Raw genomic sequence first — 21,065 nt, forward strand, 5'->3', positions numbered from 1 at the left:
TTTGAAACTTCTTAGTGTTCTGTGAAATCATTTCAAAGAGTTAGACCTTTCCCTTCAAAAAGCCTTTCGCTAAGGCAGTTCTTGTGGAATTGGCAAAGTGATATTTGGAAGCCCTTAGAGGGCTATGGTGAAAAAGGAAATATCCTCAGATGAAATCTGGAAAGAAGCTTTCTGAGAAACTGTTTAGTGTTCTGTGAATTCATCTCACAGAGTTACATCTGTATTTCTTGGAGTTCTTTGCTAGCCTTATTTCTGTGGAATCTGAGAACAGATATTTCGGATCCCTTTGAAGTCTATAGGACCAAAGGAAATAACCTCTGATAACAAAGTGAAAGAATCTTTCTGAGAAACTTCTTTCTGTTCTGTGAAATCATCTCACAGAGTTACAGCTTTTCCATCAAGAAGCCTTTCGCTAAGACAGTTCTTGTGGAATCGGAAAGTGATATTTGGAAGCCCATAGAGGGCTATGGTGAAAAAGGAAATATCCTCAGATGTAATCTGAAAAGAAGCTTTCTGAGAAACTGTTTAGTGTTCTGTTAATTCATCTCACAGAGTTACATCTGTATTTCTTGGAGTTCTTTGCTAGCCTTATTTCTGTGGAATCTGAGAACAGATATTTCGGATCCCTTTGAAGTCTATAGGACCAAAGGAAATAACCTCTGATAACAAAGTGAAAGAATCTTTCTGAGAAACTTCTTTCTGTTCTGTGAAATCATCTCACAGAGTTACAGCTTTTCCATCAAGAAGCCTTTCGCTAAGACAGTTCTTGTGGAATCGGAAAGTGATATTTGGAAGCCCATAGAGGGCTATGGTGAAAAAGGAAATATCCTCAGATGAAATCTGGAAAGAAGCTTTCTGAGAAACTGCTCTGTGAAGTATGACTTCCATTCACAGAGCTTCATCTGTATTTCGTGGATCTCTTTGCTAGCCTTATTTCTGTGGGATCTGAGAACAGATATTTCGGATCCCTTTGAATTCTACAGGGCCAAAGGAAATATCCTCCGATAACAAAGAGAAAGAAGCTTTCTGGGAAACTTCTTTGTGTTCTGTGAAATCATCTCACAGAGTTACAGCTTTCCCCTCAAGAAGGCTTTCGCTAAGACAGTTCTTGTGGAATTGGCAAAGTGATATTTGGAAGCCCATAGAGGGCTATGGTGAAAAAGGAAATATCCTCAGATGTAATCTGAAAAGAAGCTTTCTGAGAAACTGCTTAGTGTTCTGTTAATTCATCTCACAGAGTTACATCTGTATTTCGTGGATCTCTTTGCTAGCCTTATTTCAGTGGAATCTGAGAACAGATATTTCGGATCCCTTTGTGGTCTACAGGGCCAAAGCAAAATCCTCCGATCACAAAGAGAAAGACGCGTTCTGAGAAACTTCTTTGTGTTCTGTGAAATCATCTCACAGAGTTACAGCTTTCCCCTCAAGAAGCCTTTCGCTAAGACATTTCCTTTGGAATTGGGAAAGTGATATTTGGGAGCCCATAGAGGGCTATGGTGAAAAAGGAAATATCCTTAGATGAAACCTGGAAAGAAGCTTTCTGAGAAACTGCTCTGTGATGTGTGACGTCCACTCCCAGAGTTACATTTGTATTTCGTGGATCTCTCTGCTAGCCTTATTTCCATGGAATCTGAGAACAGATATTTCGGATCCCTTTGAAGACTATAGGGCCAAAGGAAATATCCTCCGATAACAAAGAGAAAGAAACTTTCTGAGAAACTTCTCTGTGTTCTGTGAAATCATCTCACAGAGTTACAGCTTTACCCTCAAGAAGCCTTTCGCTAAGACAGTTCCTGTGGAATTGGCAACGTGATATTTGGAAGCCCATAGAGGGCTATGGTGAAAAAGGAAATATCCTCAGGTGAAATCTGGAAAGAAGCTTTCTGAGAAACTGCTTAGTTTTCTGTTAATTCATCTCACAGAGTTACATCTGTATTTCGTGGATGTCTTTGCTAGCCTTATTTCTGTGGAATCTGAGAATAGATAGTTCGGATCCCTTTCAAGTCTATAGGGCCAAAGGAAATATCCTCCGATAACAAAGAGAAAGAAGCTTTGTGAGAAACTTCTTTGTGTTCTGTGAACTCATCTCAAAGAGTTACAGCTTTCCCCTCAAGAAGCCTTTCGCTAAGACAGTTCTTGTGGAATTGACAAAGTGATATTTGGAAGCCCATAGAGCGCTATGGTGTAAAAGGAAATGTCCTCAGATGAAATCTGGAAAGAAGCCCTCGGAGATACTGCTTAGTGTTCTGTTAATTCATCTCACAGAGTTCCTTCTGTATTTCGTAGATCTCTTTGCTAGCGTTATTTCTGTGGAATCTGAGAACAGGTATTTCTGATCCCTTTGAAATCTATAGGACCATAGGAAATATCCTCCGATCACAAGGAGAAAGAAGCTTTCTGAGTAACTTCTTTGTGTTTTGTGAAATCATCTCACAGAGTTACAGCTTTCCCCTCAAGAAGCCTTTCGCTAAGACAGTTCTTGTGGAATTGGCAAAGTGATTTTTTGAAGCCCATAGAGGGCTATGTTGAAAAAGGAAATATCCTCATGTGAAATCTGGAAGGAAGCTTTCTGAGAAACTGCTCTGTGATGTGTGACTTCCACTCACAGAGTTACATCTGTATTTCGTGGATCTCTTTGCTAGCCTTATTTCTGTGGAATCTGAGAACAGATATTTCGGATCCCTTTGAAGTCTATAGGGCGAAAGGAAATATCCTCCGATAACAAAGAGAAAGAAGCTTTCTGAGAAACTTCTTTGTGTTCTGTGAAATCATCTCACACAGTTACAGCTTTCCCCTCAAGAAGCCTTTCGCTAAGACAGTTGTTGTGGAATTGGCAAAGTGATATTTGGAAGCCCTTAGATGGCTATGGTGAAAAGGAAATATCCTCAGATGAAATCTGGAAAGAAGCTTTCTGAGAAACTGCTTGTGATGTGTGACTTCCACACACAGAGTTACATCTGTATTTCGTGGATCTCTTTGCTAGCCTTATTTCTGTGGAATCTGAGAACAGATATTTCGGATCCCTTTGAAGTGTATAGGGCCAAAGGAAATATAGTCCGATAACAAAGAGAAACAAGCTTTCTGAGAAACTTCTTTGTGTTCTGTGAAATCATCTCACAGAGTTACAGCTTTCCCTTCAAGAAGCCTTTCGCTAAGACAGTTCTTGTGGAATTGGCAAAGTGATATTTGGAAGCCCATAGAGGGCTATGGTGAAAAAGGAAATATCCTTAGATGTAATCTGAAAAGAAGCTTTCTGAGAAACTGCTTAGTGTTCTGTTAATTCATCTCACAGAGTTACATCTGTTTTTCGTGGATCTCTTTGCTGGCCTTATTTCAGTGGAATCTGAGAACAGATATTTCGGATCCCTTTGAAGTCTACAGGGCCAAAGAAAAATCCTCCGATAACAAAGAGAAAGACGCGTTCTGAGAAACTTCTTTGTGTTCTGTGAAATCATCTCACAGAGTTACAGCTTTCCCCTCAAGAAGCCTTTCGCTAAGACATTTCTTGTGGAATTGGGAAAGTGATATTTGGGAGCCCATAGAGGGCTATGGTGAAAAAGGAAATATCCTTAGATGAAACCTGGAAAGAAGCTTTCTGAGAAACTGCTCTGTGATGTGTGACTTCCACTCAAAGAGTTACATCTGTATTTCGTGGATCTCTTTGCTAGCCTTATTTCTGTGAGATCTGAGAACAGATATATCGGATCCCGTTGAAGTCTTTGGGGCCAAAGGAAATATCCTCCGATAACAAAGAGAAAGAAGCTTTCTGAGAAACTTCTTTGTGTTCTGTGAAATCATCTCACAGAGTTACAGCTTTCCCTTCAAGAAGCCTTTCGCTAAGACAGTTCTTGTGGAATTGGCAAAGTGATATTTGGAAGCCCATAAAGGGCTATGGTGAAAAGGAAATATCCTCAGATGAAATCTGGAAAGAAGCTTTCTGAAAAACTGCTCTGTGATGTGAGACTTCCACTCAAAGAGTTACATCTGTATTTCGTGGATCTCCTTGCTAGCCTTATTTCTGTGGAATCTGAGAACAGATATTTCGGATCCCTTTGAAGTTTATAGGGCCAAAGGAAATATCCTCCGATAACAAAGAGAAAGAAGCTTTCTTTGAAACTTCTTAGTGTTCTGTGAAATCATTTCAAAGAGTTAGACCTTTCCCTTCAAAAAGCCTTTCGCTAAGGCAGTTCTTGTGGAATTGGCAAAGTGATATTTGGAAGCCCTTAGAGGGCTATGGTGAAAAAGGAAATATCCTCAGATGAAATCTGGAAAGAAGCTTTCTGAGAAACTGTTTAGTGTTCTGTGAATTCATCTCACAGAGTTACATCTGTATTTCTTGGAGTTCTTTGCTAGCCTTATTTCTGTGGAATCTGAGAACAGATATTTCGGATCCCTTTGAAGTCTATAGGACCAAAGGAAATAACCTCTGATAACAAAGTGAAAGAATCTTTCTGAGAAACTTCTTTCTGTTCTGTGAAATCATCTCACAGAGTTACAGCTTTTCCATCAAGAAGCCTTTCGCTAAGACAGTTCTTGTGGAATCGGAAAGTGATATTTGGAAGCCCATAGAGGGCTATGGTGAAAAAGGAAATATCCTCAGATGTAATCTGAAAAGAAGCTTTCTGAGAAACTGTTTAGTGTTCTGTTAATTCATCTCACAGAGTTACATCTGTATTTCTTGGAGTTCTTTGCTAGCCTTATTTCTGTGGAATCTGAGAACAGATATTTCGGATCCCTTTGAAGTCTATAGGACCAAAGGAAATAACCTCTGATAACAAAGAGAAAGAATCTTTCTGAGAAACTTCTTTCTGTTCTGTGAAATCATCTCACAGAGTTACAGCTTTTCCATCAAGAAGCCTTTCGCTAAGACAGTTCTTGTGGAATCGGAAAGTGATATTTGGAAGCCCATAGAGGGCTATGGTGAAAAAGGAAATATCCTCAGATGAAATCTGGAAAGAAGCTTTCTGAGAAACTGCTCTGTGAAGTATGACTTCCATTCACAGAGCTTCATCTGTATTTCGTGGATCTCTTTGCTAGCCTTATTTCTGTGGGATCTGAGAACAGATATTTCGGATCCCTTTGAATTCTACAGGGCCAAAGGAAATATCCTCCGATAACAAAGAGAAAGAAGCTTTCTGGGAAACTTCTTTGTGTTCTGTGAAATCATCTCACAGAGTTACAGCTTTCCCCTCAAGAAGGCTTTCGCTAAGACAGTTCTTGTGGAATTGGCAAAGTGATATTTGGAAGCCCATAGAGGGCTATGGTGAAAAAGGAAATATCCTCAGATGTAATCTGAAAAGAAGCTTTCTGAGAAACTGCTTAGTGTTCTGTTAATTCATCTCACAGAGTTACATCTGTATTTCGTGGATCTCTTTGCTAGCCTTATTTCAGTGGAATCTGAGAACAGATATTTCGGATCCCTTTGTGGTCTACAGGGCCAAAGCAAAATCCTCCGATCACAAAGAGAAAGACGCGTTCTGAGAAACTTCTTTGTGTTCTGTGAAATCATCTCACAGAGTTACAGCTTTCCCCTCAAGAAGCCTTTCGCTAAGACATTTCCTTTGGAATTGGGAAAGTGATATTTGGGAGCCCATAGAGGGCTATGGTGAAAAAGGAAATATCCTTAGATGAAACCTGGAAAGAAGCTTTCTGAGAAACTGCTCTGTGATGTGTGACGTCCACTCCCAGAGTTACATTTGTATTTCGTGGATCTCTCTGCTAGCCTTATTTCCATGGAATCTGAGAACAGATATTTCGGATCCCTTTGAAGACTATAGGGCCAAAGGAAATATCCTCCGATAACAAAGAGAAAGAAACTTTCTGAGAAACTTCTCTGTGTTCTGTGAAATCATCTCACAGAGTTACAGCTTTACCCTCAAGAAGCCTTTCGCTAAGACAGTTCCTGTGGAATTGGCAACGTGATATTTGGAAGCCCATAGAGGGCTATGGTGAAAAAGGAAATATCCTCAGGTGAAATCTGGAAAGAAGCTTTCTGAGAAACTGCTTAGTTTTCTGTTAATTCATCTCACAGAGTTACATCTGTATTTCGTGGATGTCTTTGCTAGCCTTATTTCTGTGGAATCTGAGAACAGATATGTCGGATCCCTTTGAAGTCTACAGGGCCAAAGGAAATATCCTCCGATAACAAAGAGAAAGAAGCTTTCTGAGAAACTTCTTTGTGTTCTGTGAAATCATCTCAGAGAGTTACAGCTTTCCCTTCAAGAAGCCTTTCGCTAAGACAGTTCTTGTGGAATTGGCAAAGTGATATTTGGAAGCCCATAAAGGGCTATGGTGAAAAGGAAATATCCTCAGATGAAATCTGGAAAGAAGCTTTCTGAGAAACTGCTTGTGATATGTGACTTCCACTCACAGAGTTACACCTGTATTTCGGGGAACTCTTTGCTAGCCTTATTTCTGAGGAATCTGAGAACAGATATTTCGGAACCCTTTGAAGTCTATAGGGCCTAAGGAAATATCCTCCGATTACAAAGAGAAAGAAGGTTTCTGAGAAACTTCTTTGTGTTCTGTGAAATCATCTTACAGAGTTACAGCACTTCCCTCAAGAAGCCTTTCGCTAAGACATTTCTTGTGGAATTGGAAAAGTGATATTTGGAAGCCCATAGAGGGCTATGGTGAAAAGGAAATATCCTCTGATGAAATCTGGAAAGAAGCTTTCAGAGAAACTGCTTGTGAGGTGTGTCTTCCACTCACAGAGTTACATCTGTATTTCGTGGATCTCTTTGCTAGCCTTATTTCTGTGGAATCTCAGAACAGATATTTCGGATCCCTTTGAAGTCTATAGGGCCAAAGGAAATATCCTCCGATAACAAAGAAAAAGAAGCTTTCTGAGAAACTACTTTGTGTTCTGTGAAATCATCTCACAGAGTTACAGCTTTCCCCTCAAGAAGCCTTTCGCTAAGACAGTTCTTGTGGAATTGGCAAAGTGATATTTGGAAGCCCATAGAGGGCTATGGTGAAAAAGGAAATATCCTCAGATGGAATCTGGAAAGAAGCTTTCTGAGAAACTGCTTAGTGTTCTGTTAATTCATCTCACAGCGTTACATCTGTATTTCGTGGATCTCATTGCTAGCCTTATCAGTGGAATCTGAGAACAGATATTTCGGATACCTTTGAAGTCTATAGCGCCAAAGGAAATATCCTCTGATAACAAAGAGAAGGAACCTTTCTGAGAAACTTCTTTGTGTTCTGTGAAATCATCTCACAGAGTTACAGCTTTCCCCTCAAGAAGCCTTTCAGTATGACAGTTCTTGTGGAATTGGCAACGTGATATTTGGAAGCCCATAAAGGGCTATGGTGAAAAAGGAAATATCCTCAGGTGAAATTTGGAAAGAAGCCTTCTGAGAAACAGCTTAGTGTTCTGTTAATTCATCTCAAAGAGTTACCTTTGTATTTCGTGGACCTCCTTCCTAGCCTTATTTCTGTGGAATCTGAGAACAGATATTTCGGATCCCTTCGAAGTCTATAGGACCAAAGGAAATATCCTCCGATAACAAAGAGAAAGAAGCTTTCTGAGAAACTTCTTTTTGTTCTGTGAAATCATCTCACAGAGTTACAGCTTTCCAATCAAGAAGCCTTTCACTAAGACAGTTCTTGTGGAATTGGAAAAGTGATATTTGGGAGCCCTTAGAGGGCTATGGTGAAAAAGGAAATATCCTCAGATGAAATCTGGAAAGAAGCATTCTGAGAAACTACTTAGTGTTCTGTGAATTCATCTTAGAGTGTTACCTCTGTATATCGTGGATCTCTTTGCTAGCCTTATTTCTGTGGAATCTGAGAACAGATATTTCGGTTCCCTTTAAAGTGTATAGATCCAAAGGAAATATCCTCCGATAACAAAGAGAAAGAAGCTTTCTGACAAACTTCTGTGTGTTCTTTGAAATCATCTCACACAGTAACAGCTTTCCCTTCAAGAAGCCTTTCGCTAAGACAGTTCTTCTGGAATTGGCAAAGTGACATTTGAAGCCCTTAGATGGCTATGGTGAAAAAGGAAATATCCTCAGATGAAATCTGGAAAGAAGCTTTCTGAGAAACTCCTCTGTGATGTGTGACTTCCACTAATAGAGTTACATCTGTATTTCGTGGATCTCTTTGCTAGCCTTACTTCTGTGGAATCTGAGAACAGATATTTCGGATCCCTTTGAAGTCTACAGGGCCAAAGGAAATATCCTCCGATAACAAAGAGAAAGAAGCTTTCTGAGAAACTTCTTTGTGTTCTGTGAAATCATCTCACAGAATTACAGCTTTCCCCTCAAGAAGCCTTTCGCTAAGACAATTCTTGTGGAATTGGCAAAGTGATATTTATAAGCCCTTAGAGGGGTATGGTGAAAAAGGAATTATCCTCAGATGCCATCTGGAAAGAAGCTTTCTGAGAAACTGCTTAGTGTTCTGTTAATTCATCTCACAGAGTTACATCTGTATTTCGTGGATCTCTTTCCTAGCCTTATTTCTGTGGAATCTGAGAACAGATATTTCGGATCCCTTTGAAGTGTATAGAGTCAAAGGAAATATCCTCCGATAACAAAGAGAAACAAGCTTTCTGAGAAACTTCTTTGTGTTCTGTGAAATCATCTCACACAGTTACAGCTTTCCCCTCAAGAAGCCTTTCGCTAAGACAGTTGTTGTGGAATTGGCAAAGTGATATTTGGAAGCCCTTAGATGGCTATGGTGAAAAGGAAATATCCTCAGATGAAATCTGGAAAGAAGCTTTCTGAGAAACTGCTTGTGATGTGTGACTTCCACACACAGAGTTACATCTGTATTTCGTGGATCTCTTTGCTAGCATTATTTCTGTGGAATCTGAGAACAGATATTTCGGATCCCTTTGAAGTGTATAGGGCCAAAGGAAATATCCTCCGATAACAAAGAGAAACAAGCTTTCTGAGAAACTTCTTTGTGTTCTGTGAAATCATCTCACAGAGTTACAGCTTTCCCTTCAAGAAGCCTTTCGCTAAGACAGTTCTTGTGGAATTGGCAAAGTGATATTTGGAAGCCCATAGAGGGCTATGGTGAAAAAGGAAATATCCTTAGATGTAATCTGAAAAGAAGCTTTCTGAGAAACTGCTTAGTGTTCTGTTAATTCATCTCACAGAGTTACATCTGTATTTCGTGGATCTCTTTGCTGGCCTTATTTCAGTGGAATCTGAGAACAGATATTTCGGATCCCTTTGAAGTCTACAGGGCCAAAGAAAAATCCTCCGATAACAAAGAGAAAGACGCGTTCTGAGAAACTTCTTTGTGTTCTGTGAAATCATCTCACAGAGTTACAGCTTTCCCCTCAAGAAGCCTTTCGCTAAGACATTTCTTGTGGAATTGGGAAAGTGATATTTGGGAGCCCATAGAGGGCTATGGTGAAAAAGGAAATATCCTTAGATGAAACCTGGAAAGAAGCTTTCTGAGAAACTGCTCTGTGATGTGTGACTTCCACTCAAAGAGTTACATCTGTATTTCGTGGATCTCTTTGCTAGCCTTATTTCTGTGAGATCTGAGAACAGATATTTCGGATACCTTTGAATTCTACAGGGCCAAAGGAAATATCCTCCGATAACAAAGAGAAAGAAGCTTTCTGAGAAACTTCTTTGTGTTCTGTGAAATCATCTCAGAGAGTTACAGCTTTCCCTTCAAATAGCCTTTCGCTAAGACAGTTCTTGTGGAATTGGCAAAGTGATATTTGGAAGCCCATAAAGGGCTATGGTGAAAAGGAAATATCCTCAGATGAAATCTGGAAAGAAGCTTTCTGAGAAACTGCTTGTGATATGTGACTTCCACTCACAGAGTTACACCTGTATTTCGGGGTACTCTTTGCTAGCCTTATTTCTGAGGAATCTGAGAACAGATATTTCGGATCCCTTTGAAGTCTATAGGGCCAAAGGAAATATCCTCCGATTACAAAGAGAAAGAAGGTTTCTGAGAAACTTCTTTGTGTTCTGTGAAATCATCTTACAGAGTTACAGCATTTCCCTCAAGACGCCTTTCGCTAAGACATTTCTTGTGGAATTCGAAAAGTGATATTTGGAAGCCCATAGAGGGCTATGGTGAAAAGGAAATATCCTCTGATGAAATCTGGAAGGAAGCTTTCAGAGAAACTGCTTGTGAGGTGTGTCTTCCACTCACAGAGTTACATCTGTATTTCGTGGATCTCTTTGCTAGCTTTATTTCTGTGGAATCTCAGAACAGATATTTCGGATCCCTTTGAAGTCTATAGGGCCAAAGGAAATATCCTCCGATAACAAAGAAAAAGAAGCTTTCTGAGAAACTGCTTTGTGTTCTGTGAAATCATCTCACAGAGTTACAGCTTTCCCCTCAAGAAGCCTTTCGCTAAGACAGTTCTTGTGGAATTGGCAAAGTGATATTTGGAAGCCCATAGAGGGCTATGGTGAAAAAGGAAATATCCTCAGATGAAATCTGGAAAGAAGCTTTCTGAGAAACTGCTTAGTGTTCTGTTAATTCATCTCACAGTGTTACATCTGTATTTCGTGGATCTCATTGCTAGCCTTATCAGTGGAATCTGAGAACAGATATTTCGGATACCTTTGAAGTCTATAGCACCAAAGGAAATATCCTCTGATAACAAAGAGAAGGAACCTTTCTGAGAAACTTCTTTGTGTTCTGTGAAATCATCTCACAGAGTTACAGCTTTCCCCTCAAGAAGCCTTTCAGTATGACAGTTCTTGTGGAATTGGCAACGTGATATTTGGAAGCCCATAAAGGGCTATGTTGAAAAAGGAAATATCCTCAGGTGAAATTTGGAAAGAAGCCTTCTGAGAAACAGCTTAGTGTTCTGTTAATTCATCTCAAAGAGTTACCTTTGTATTTCGTGGATCTCCTTCCTAGCCTTATTTCTGTGGAATCTGAGAACAGATATTTCGGATCCCTTCGAAGTCTATAGGACCAAAGGAAATATCCTCCGATAACAAAGAGAAAGAAGCTTTCTGAGAAACTTCTTTTTGTTCTGTGAAATCATCTCACAGAGTTACAGCTTTCCAATCAAGAAGCCTTTCACTAAGACAGTTCTTGTGGAATTGGAAAAGTGATATTTGGGAGCCCTTAGAGGACTATGGTGAAAAAGGAAATATCCTCAGATGAAATCTGGAAAGAAGCATTCTGAGAAACTACTTAGTATTCTGTGAATTCATCTCAGAGTGTTACCTCTGTATTTCGTGGATCTCTTTGCTAGCCTTATTTCTGTGGAATCTGAGAACAGATATTTCGGTTCCCTTTAAAGTGTATAGAGCCAAAGGAAATATCCTCCGATAACAAAGAGAAAGAAGCTTTCTGACAAACTTCTGTGTGTTCTGTGAAATCATCTCACAGAGTTACAGCTTTCCCTTCAAGAAGCCTTTCGCTAAGACAGTTCTTGTTGAATTGGCAAAGTGATATTTGGAACCCCTTAAAGGGCTATGGTGAAAAGGAAATATCCTCACATGAAATCTGGAAAGAAGCTTTCTGAGAAACTACTTGTGATATGTGACTTCCATTTACAGAGATACATCTGTATTTCGGGGAACTCTTTGCTAGCCTTATTTCTGTGGAATCTGAGAACAGATATGTCGGATCCCTTTGAAGTCTACAGGGCCAAAGGAAATATCCTCCGATAACAAAGAGAAAGAAGCTTTCTGAGAAACTTCTTTGTGTTCTGTGAAATCATCTCTGAGAGTTACAGCTTTCCCTTCAAGAAGCCTTTCGCTAAGACAGTTCTTGTGGAATTGGCAAAGTGATATTTGGAAGCCCATAAAGGGCTATGGTGAAAAGGAAATATCCTCAGATGAAATCTGGAAAGAAGCTTTCTGTGAAACTGCTTGTGATATGTGACTTCCACTCACAGAGTTACACCTGTATTTCGGGGAACTCTTTGCTAGCCTTACTTCTGTGGAATCTGAGAACAGATATTTCGGATCCCTTTGAAGTCTACAGGGCCAAAGGAAATATCCTCCGATAACAAAGAGAAAGAAGTTTTCTGAGAAACTTCTTTGTGTTCTGTGAAATCATCTCACAGAATTACAGCTTTCCCCTCAAGAAGCCTTTCGCTAAGACAATTCTTGTGGAATTGGCAAAGTGATATTTATAAGCCCTTAGAGGGGTATGGTGAAAAAGGAATTATCCTCAGATGACATCTGGAAAGAAGCTTTCTGAGAAACTGCTTAGTGTTCTGTTAATTCATCTCACAGAGTTACATCTGTATTTCGTGGATCTCTTTCCTAGCCTTATTTCTGTGGAATCTGAGAACAGATATTTCGGATCCCTTTGAAGTGTATAGAGTCAAAGGAAATATCCTCCGATAACAAAGAGAAAGAAGCTTTCTGAGAAACTTCTTTGTGTTCTGTGAAATCATCTCACACAGTTACAGCTTTCCCCTCAAGAAGCCTTTCGCTAAGACAGTTGTTGTGGAATTGGCAAAGTGATATTTGGAAGCCCTTAGATGGCTATGGTGAAAAGGAAATATCCTCAGATGAAATCTGGAAAGAAGCTTTCTGAGAAACTGCTTGTGATGTGTGACTTCCACACACAGAGTTACATCTGTATTTCGTGGATCTCTTTGCTAGCCTTATTTCTGTGGAATCTGAGAACAGATATTTCGGATCCCTTTGAAGTGTATAGGGCCAAAGGAAATATCCTCCGATAACAAAGAGAAACAAGCTTTCTGAGAAACTTCTTTGTGTTCTGTGAAATCATCTCACAGAGTTACAGCTTTCCCTTCAAGAAGCCTTTCGCTAAGACAGTTCTTGTGGAATTGGCAAAGTGATATTTGGAAGCCCATAGAGGGCTATGGTGAAAAAGGAAATATCCTTAGATGTAATCTGAAAAGAAGCTTTCTGAGAAACTGCTTAGTGTTCTGTTAATTCATCTCACAGAGTTACATCTGTTTTTCGTGGATCTCTTTGCTGGCCTTATTTCAGTGGAATCTGAGAACAGATATTTCGGATCCCTTTGAAGTCTACAGGGCCAAAGAAAAATCCTCCGATAACAAAGAGAAAGACGCGTTCTGAGAAACTTCTTTGTGTTCTGTGAAATCATCTCACAGAGTTACAGCTTTCCCCTCAAGAAGCCTTTCGCTAAGACATTTCTTGTGGAATTGGGAAAGTGATATTTGGGAGCCCATAGAGGGCTATGGTGAAAAAGGAAATATCCTTAGATGAAACCTGGAAAGAAGCTTTCTGAGAAACTGCTCTGTGATGTGTGACTTCCACTCAAAGAGTTACATCTGTATTTCGTGGATCTCTTTGCTAGCCTTATTTCTGTGAGATCTGAGAACAGATATATCGGATCCCGTTGAAGTCTTTGGGGCCAAAGGAAATATCCTCCGATAACAAAGAGAAAGAAGCTTTCTGAGAAACTTCTTTGTGTTCTGTGAAATCATCTCACAGAGTTACAGCTTTCCCTTCAAGAAGCCTTTCGCTAAGACAGTTCTTGTGGAATTGGCAAAGTGATATTTGGAAGCCCATAAAGGGCTATGGTGAAAAGGAAATATCCTCAGATGAAATCTGGAAAGAAGCTTTCTGAAAAACTGCTCTGTGATGTGAGACTTCCACTCAAAGAGTTACATCTGTATTTCGTGGATCTCCTTGCTAGCCTTATTTCTGTGGAATCTGAGAACAGATATTTCGGATCCCTTTGAAGTTTATAGGGCCAAAGGAAATATCCTCCGATAACAAAGAGAAAGAAGCTTTCTTTGAAACTTCTTAGTGTTCTGTGAAATCATTTCAAAGAGTTAGACCTTTCCCTTCAAAAAGCCTTTCGCTAAGGCAGTTCTTGTGGAATTGGCAAAGTGATATTTGGAAGCCCTTAGAGGGCTATGGTGAAAAAGGAAATATCCTCAGATGAAATCTGGAAAGAAGCTTTCTGAGAAACTGTTTAGTGTTCTGTGAATTCATCTCACAGAGTTACATCTGTATTTCTTGGAGTTCTTTGCTAGCCTTATTTCTGTGGAATCTGAGAACAGATATTTCGGATCCCTTTGAAGTCTATAGGACCAAAGGAAATAACCTCTGATAACAAAGTGAAAGAATCTTTCTGAGAAACTTCTTTCTGTTCTGTGAAATCATCTCACAGAGTTACAGCTTTTCCATCAAGAAGCCTTTCGCTAAGACAGTTCTTGTGGAATCGGAAAGTGATATTTGGAAGCCCATAGAGGGCTATGGTGAAAAAGGAAATATCCTCAGATGTAATCTGAAAAGAAGCTTTCTGAGAAACTGTTTAGTGTTCTGTTAATTCATCTCACAGAGTTACATCTGTATTTCTTGGAGTTCTTTGCTAGCCTTATTTCTGTGGAATCTGAGAACAGATATTTCGGATCCCTTTGAAGTCTATAGGACCAAAGGAAATAACCTCTGATAACAAAGTGAAAGAATCTTTCTGAGAAACTTCTTTCTGTTCTGTGAAATCATCTCACAGAGTTACAGCTTTTCCATCAAGAAGCCTTTCGCTAAGACAGTTCTTGTGGAATCGGAAAGTGATATTTGGAAGCCCATAGAGGGCTATGGTGAAAAAGGAAATATCCTCAGATGAAATCTGGAAAGAAGCTTTCTGAGAAACTGCTCTGTGAAGTATGACTTCCATTCACAGAGCTTCATCTGTATTTCGTGGATCTCTTTGCTAGCCTTATTTCTGTGGGATCTGAGAACAGATATTTCGGATCCCTTTGAATTCTACAGGGCCAAAGGAAATATCCTCCGATAACAAAGAGAAAGAAGCTTTCTGGGAAACTTCTTTGTGTTCTGTGAAATCATCTCACAGAGTTACAGCTTTCCCCTCAAGAAGGCTTTCGCTAAGACAGTTCTTGTGGAATTGGCAAAGTGATATTTGGAAGCCCATAGAGGGCTATGGTGAAAAAGGAAATATCCTCAGATGTAATCTGAAAAGAAGCTTTCTGAGAAACTGCTTAGTGTTCTGTTAATTCATCTCACAGAGTTACATCTGTATTTCGTGGATCTCTTTGCTAGCCTTATTTCAGTGGAATCTGAGAACAGATATTTCGGATCCCTTTGTGGTCTACAGGGCCAAAGCAAAATCCTCCGATCACAAAGAGAAAGACGCGTTCTGAGAAACTTCTTTGTGTTCTGTGAAATCATCTCACAGAGTTACAGCTTTCCCCTCAAGAAGCCTTTCGCTAAGACATTTCCTTTGGAATTGGGAAAGTGATATTTGGGAGCCCATAGAGGGCTATGGTGAAAAAGGAAATATCCTTAGATGAAACCTGGAAAGAAGCTTTCTGAGAAACTGCTCTGTGATGTGTGACGTCCACTCCCAGAGTTACATTTGTATTTCGTGGATCTCTCTGCTAGCCTTATTTCCATGGAATCTGAGAACAGATATTTCGGATCCCTTTGAAGACTATAGGGCCAAAGGAAATATCCTCCGATAACAAAGAGAAAGAAACTTTCTGAGAAACTTCTCTGTGTTCTGTGAAATCATCTCACAGAGTTACAGCTTTACCCTCAAGAAGCCTTTCGCTAAGACAGTTCCTGTGGAATTGGCAACGTGATATTTGGAAGCCCATAGAGGGCTATGGTGAAAAAGGAAATATCCTCAGGTGAAATCTGGAAAGAAGCTTTCTGAGAAACTGCTTAGTTTTCTGTTAATTCATCTCACAGAGTTACATCTGTATTTCGTGGATGTCTTTGCTAGCCTTATTTCTGTGGAATCTGAGAATAGATAGTTCGGATCCCTTTCAAGTCTATAGGGCCAAAGGAAATATCCTCCGATAACAAAGAGAAAGAAGCTTTGTGAGAAACTTCTTTGTGTTCTGTGAACTCATCTCAAAGAGTTACAGCTTTCCCCTCAAGAAGCCTTTCGCTAAGACAGTTCTTGTGGAATTGACAAAGTGATATTTGGAAGCCCATAGAGCGCTATGGTGTAAAAGGAAATGTCCTCAGATGAAATCTGGAAAGAAGCCCTCGGAGATACTGCTTAGTGTTCTGTTAATTCATCTCACAGAGTTCCTTCTGTATTTCGTAGATCTCTTTGCTAGCGTTATTTCTGTGGAATCTGAGAACAGGTATTTCTGATCCCTTTGAAATCTATAGGACCATAGGAAATATCCTCCGATCACAAGGTGAAAGAAGCTTTCTGAGTAACTTCTTTGTGTTTTGTGAAATCATCTCACAGAGTTACAGCTTTCCCCTCAAGAAGCCTTTCGCTAAGACAGTTCTTGTGGAATTGGCAAAGTGATTTTTTGAAGCCCATAGAGGGCTATGTTGAAAAAGGAAATATCCTCATGTGAAATCTGGAAGGAAGCTTTCTGAGAAACTGCTCTGTGATGTGTGACTTCCACTCACAGAGTTACATCTGTATTTCGTGGATCTCTTTGCTAGCCTTATTTCTGTGGAATCTGAGAACAGATATTTCGGATCCCTTTGAAGTCTATAGGGCGAAAGGAAATATCCTCCGATAACAAAGAGAAAGAAGCTTTCTGAGAAACTTCTTTGTGTTCTGTGAAATCATCTCACACAGTTACAGCTTTCCCCTCAAGAAGCCTTTCGCTAAGACAGTTGTTGTGGAATTGGCAAAGTGATATTTGGAAGCCCTTAGATGGCTATGGTGAAAAGGAAATATCCTCAGATGAAATCTGGAAAGAAGCTTTCTGAGAAACTGCTTGTGATGTGTGACTTCCACACACAGAGTTACATCTGTATTTCGTGGATCTCTTTGCTAGCCTTATTTCTGTGGAATCTGAGAACAGATATTTCGGATCCCTTTGAAGTGTATAGGGCCAAAGGAAATATCCTCCGATAACAAAGAGAAACAAGCTTTCTGAGAAACTTCTTTGTGTTCTGTGAAATCATCTCACAGAGTTACAGCTTTCCCTTCAAGAAGCCTTTCGCTAAGACAGTTCTTGTGGAATTGGCAAAGTGATATTTGGAAGCCCATAGAGGGCTATGGTGAAAAAGGAAATATCCTTAGATGTAATCTGAAAAGAAGCTTTCTGAGAAACTGCTTAGTGTTCTGTTAATTCATCTCACAGAGTTACATCTGTTTTTCGTGGATCTCTTTGCTGGCCTTATTTCAGTGGAATCTGAGAACAGATATTTCGGATCCCTTTGAAGTCTACAGGGCCAAAGAAAAATCCTCCGATAACAAAGAGAAAGACGCGTTCTGAGAAACTTCTTTGTGTTCTGTGAAATCATCTCACAGAGTTACAGCTTTCCCCTCAAGAAGCCTTTCGCTAAGACATTTCTTGTGGAATTGGGAAAGTGATATTTGGGAGCCCATAGAGGGCTATGGTGAAAAAGGAAATATCCTTAGATGAAACCTGGAAAGAAGCTTTCTGAGAAACTGCTCTGTGATGTGTGACTTCCACTCAAAGAGTTACATCTGTATTTCGTGGATCTCTTTGCTAGCCTTATTTCTGTGAGATCTGAGAACAGATATATCGGATCCCGTTGAAGTCTTTGGGGCCAAAGGAAATATCCTCCGATAACAAAGAGAAAGAAGCTTTCTGAGAAACTTCTTTGTGTTCTGTGAAATCATCTCACAGAGTTACAGCTTTCCCTTCAAGAAGCCTTTCGCTAAGACAGTTCTTGTGGAATTGGCAAAGTGATATTTGGAAGCCCATAAAGGGCTATGGTGAAAAGGAAATATCCTCAGATGAAATCTGGAAAGAAGCTTTCTGAAAAACTGCTCTGTGATGTGGGACTTCCACTCAAAGAGTTACATCTGTATTTCGTGGATCTCCTTGCTAGCCTTATTTCTGTGGAATCTGAGAACAGATATTTCGGATCCCTTTGAAGTTTATAGGGCCAAAGGAAATATCCTCCGATAACAAAGAGAAAGAAGCTTTCTTTGAAACTTCTTAGTGTTCTGTGAAATCATTTCAAAGAGTTAGACCTTTCCCTTCAAAAAGCCTTTCGCTAAGGCAGTTCTTGTGGAATTGGCAAAGTGATATTTGGAAGCCCTTAGAGGGCTATGGTGAAAAAGGAAATATCCTCAGATGAAATCTGGAAAGAAGCTTTCTGAGAAACTGTTTAGTGTTCTGTGAATTCATCTCACAGAGTTACATCTGTATTTCTTGGAGTTCTTTGCTAGCCTTATTTCTGTGGAATCTGAGAACAGATATTTCGGATCCCTTTGAAGTCTATAGGACCAAAGGAAATAACCTCTGATAACAAAGTGAAAGAATCTTTCTGAGAAACTTCTTTCTGTTCTGTGAAATCATCTCACAGAGTTACAGCTTTTCCATCAAGAAGCCTTTCGCTAAGACAGTTCTTGTGGAATCGGAAAGTGATATTTGGAAGCCCATAGAGGGCTATGGTGAAAAAGGAAATATCCTCAGATGTAATCTGAAAAGAAGCTTTCTGAGAAACTGTTTAGTGTTCTGTTAATTCATCTCACAGAGTTACATCTGTATTTCTTGGAGTTCTTTGCTAGCCTTATTTCTGTGGAATCTGAGAACAGATATTTCGGATCCCTTTGAAGTCTATAGGACCAAAGGAAATAACCTCTGATAACAAAGTGAAAGAATCTTTCTGAGAAACTTCTTTCTGTTCTGTGAAATCATCTCACAGAGTTACAACTTTTCCATCAAGAAGCCTTTCGCTAAGACAGTTCTTGTGGAATCGGAAAGTGATATTTGGAAGCCCATAGAGGGCTATGGTGAAAAAGGAAATATCCTCAGATGAAATCTGGAAAGAAGCTTTCTGAGAAACTGCTCTGTGAAGTATGACTTCCATTCACAGAGCTTCATCTGTATTTCGTGGATCTCTTTGCTAGCCTTATTTCTGTGGGATCTGAGAACAGATATTTCGGATCCCTTTGAATTCTACAGGGCCAAAGGAAATATCCTCCGATAACAAAGAGAAAGAAGCTTTCTGGGAAACTTCTTTGTGTTCTGTGAAATCATCTCACAGAGTTACAGCTTTCCCCTCAAGAAGGCTTTCGCTAAGACAGTTCTTGTGGAATTGGCAAAGTGATATTTGGAAGCCCATAGAGGGCTATGGTGAAAAAGGAAATATCCTCAGATGTAATCTGAAAAGAAGCTTTCTGAGAAACTGCTTAGTGTTCTGTTAATTCATCTCACAGAGTTACATCTGTATTTCGTGGATCTCTTTGCTAGCCTTATTTCAGTGGAATCTGAGAACAGATATTTCGGATCCCTTTGTGGTCTACAGGGCCAAAGCAAAATCCTCCGATCACAAAGAGAAAGACGCGTTCTGAGAAACTTCTTTGTGTTCTGTGAAATCATCTCACAGAGTTACAGCTTTCCCCTCAAGAAGCCTTTCGCTAAGACATTTCCTTTGGAATTGGGAAAGTGATATTTGGGAGCCCATAGAGGGCTATGGTGAAAAAGGAAATATCCTTAGATGAAACCTGGAAAGAAGCTTTCTGAGAAACTGCTCTGTGATGTGTGACGTCCACTCCCAGAGTTACATTTGTATTTCGTGGATCTCTCTGCTAGCCTTATTTCCATGGAATCTGAGAACAGATATTTCGGATCCCTTTGAAGACTATAGGGCCAAAGGAAATATCCTCCGATAACAAAGAGAAAGAAACTTTCTGAGAAACTTCTCTGTGTTCTGTGAAATCATCTCACAGAGTTACAGCTTTACCCTCAAGAAGCCTTTCGCTAAGACAGTTCCTGTGGAATTGGCAACGTGATATTTGGAAGCCCATAGAGGGCTATGGTGAAAAAGGAAATATCCTCAGGTGAAATCTGGAAAGAAGCTTTCTGAGAAACTGCTTAGTTTTCTGTTAATTCATCTCACAGAGTTACATCTGTATTTCGTGGATGTCTTTGCTAGCCTTATTTCTGTGGAATCTGAGAATAGATAGTTCGGATCCCTTTCAAGTCTATAGGGCCAAAGGAAATATCCTCCGATAACAAAGAGAAAGAAGCTTTGTGAGAAACTTCTTTGTGTTCTGTGAACTCATCTCAAAGAGTTACAGCTTTCCCCTCAAGAAGCCTTTCGCTAAGACAGTTCTTGTGGAATTGACAAAGTGATATTTGGAAGCCCATAGAGCGCTATGGTGTAAAAGGAAATGTCCTCAGATGAAATCTGGAAAGAAGCCCTCGGAGATACTGCTTAGTGTTCTGTTAATTCATCTCACAGAGTTCCTTCTGTATTTCGTAGATCTCTTTGCTAGCGTTATTTCTGTGGAATCTGAGAACAGGTATTTCTGATCCCTTTGAAATCTATAGGACCATAGGAAATATCCTCCGATCACAAGGAGAAAGAAGCTTTCTGAGTAACTTCTTTGTGTTTTGTGAAATCATCTCACAGAGTTACAGCTTTCCCCTCAAGAAGCCTTTCGCTAAGACAGTTCTTGTGGAATTGGCAAAGTGATTTTTTGAAGCCCATAGAGGGCTATGTTGAAAAAGGAAATATCCTCATGTGAAATCTGGAAGGAAGCTTTCTGAGAAACTGCTCTGTGATGTGTGACTTCCACTCACAGAGTTACATCTGTATTTCGTGGATCTCTTTGCTAGCCTTATTTCTGTGGAATCTGAGAACAGATATTTCGGATCCCTTTGAAGTCTATAGGGCGAAAGGAAATATCCTCCGATAACAAAGAGAAAGAAGCTTTCTGAGAAACTTCTTTGTGTTCTGTGAAATCATTTCACAGATTTACAGCTTTCCCCTCAAGAAGCCTTTCGCTAAGACAGTTCTTGTGGAATTGGCAAAGTGATATTTGGAAGCCCATAGAGGGCTATCGTGAAAAAGGAAATATCCCCAGGTGAAATCTGGAAAGAAGCTTTCTGAGAAACTGCTTAGTGTTCTGTTAATTCATCTGACAGAGTTACATCTGTATTTCGTGGATCTCTTTGCTAGCCTTATTTCTGTGTAATCTGAGAACAGATATTTCGGATCCCTTTGAAGTCTATAGAACCAAAGGAAATATCTTCCGATAACAAAGAGAAAGAAGCTTTCTGAGAAACTTCTTTGTGTTCTGTGAAATCATCTCACAGAGTTACAGCTTTCCCCTCAAGAAGCCTTTTGCTAAGACAGTTCTTTTGGAATTGGCAAAGTGATATTTGGAAGCCCATAGAGGGCTTTGTTGAAAAAGGAAATATCCTCATATAAAATCTGGAAAGAATCTTTCTGAGAAACTGCTCT

The sequence above is a fragment of the Macaca nemestrina genome, chromosome 7, assembly GCF_043159975.1.
Source record: "Macaca nemestrina isolate mMacNem1 chromosome 7, mMacNem.hap1, whole genome shotgun sequence".
Taxonomy (NCBI): domain Eukaryota; kingdom Metazoa; phylum Chordata; class Mammalia; order Primates; family Cercopithecidae; genus Macaca; species Macaca nemestrina.